The sequence below is a fragment of the Mandrillus leucophaeus genome, unplaced genomic scaffold, assembly GCF_000951045.1.
Source record: "Mandrillus leucophaeus isolate KB7577 unplaced genomic scaffold, Mleu.le_1.0 Scaffold43, whole genome shotgun sequence".
In the NCBI taxonomy this organism is placed as follows: domain Eukaryota; kingdom Metazoa; phylum Chordata; class Mammalia; order Primates; family Cercopithecidae; genus Mandrillus; species Mandrillus leucophaeus.
This window is the reverse complement of record NW_012104587.1, coordinates 3,053,592-3,054,300: the sequence shown is the minus strand read 5'-3', so window position 1 is coordinate 3,054,300 and position 709 is coordinate 3,053,592. Positions and strand designations below refer to the sequence as shown.

Here is a 709-nt window from a genome sequence, read left to right as displayed (position 1 = left end):
GACGGGGCTTCACTGTGTTAGCAAGGATGGTCTCGATCTCCTGACCTTGTGATCCGCCCGCCTTGGCCTCCCAAAGTGCTGGGATCACAGGCGTGAGCTATTGCTATGGTCCTTGCTATTGCTGGCAAGTTTTTAAAAGAAATTTACAGTTTTGTTTTTTTTTTTGAGACGGAGTCTCGCTCTGTCTCCCAGGCTGCACTGCAGTGGTGCGATCTCAGCTCACTGCAAGCTCTGCCTCCCGGGTTCACGCCATTCTTCTGCCTCAGCCTCCTGAGTACCTAGGATTACAAGTGCCTGCCACTATGCAAGGCTAATATTTTGTATTTTTAGTGGAGACAGTGTTTCACCGTGTTAGCCAGGATGGTCTCTATCTCCTGACCTCATCATCCACCCGCCTAGGCCTCCCAAAGTGCTGGGATTACCATAAAAGAGAATGAATGGTACTGACACAACACTTGGTACAAAAATAAGCCCTGTATAAAAAGGATGCACAACTCACTAGCACAATTCATTTTCTCACCAATCCTTTTGTGAATATAAAGTCACACCCTACATAATTTATGACAATTGGCCTGATTCACATCATTTTATCATTTTTGTTGCATAAAATAGTCAAAGTGTTATGTTACAAGAACTATTAACACTCTTTTTTTTTTTTTTTTTTTTTTTTGAGACAGAGCCTTGCTCTGTTGCCCAGGCTGGAGTGCAG

The 709-nt window shown here is 43.9% G+C and overlaps 1 protein-coding gene across 1 annotated transcript in view; it reads right to left on the bottom strand.

Annotated features, from left to right (window-relative positions):
* The window catches only part of STIP1 (stress-induced phosphoprotein 1), a 31,206-nt gene that overhangs the window by 6,017 nt on the left and 24,480 nt on the right, over window positions 1-709 (bottom strand). The gene's annotated exons all lie outside the window — the stretch shown is intronic.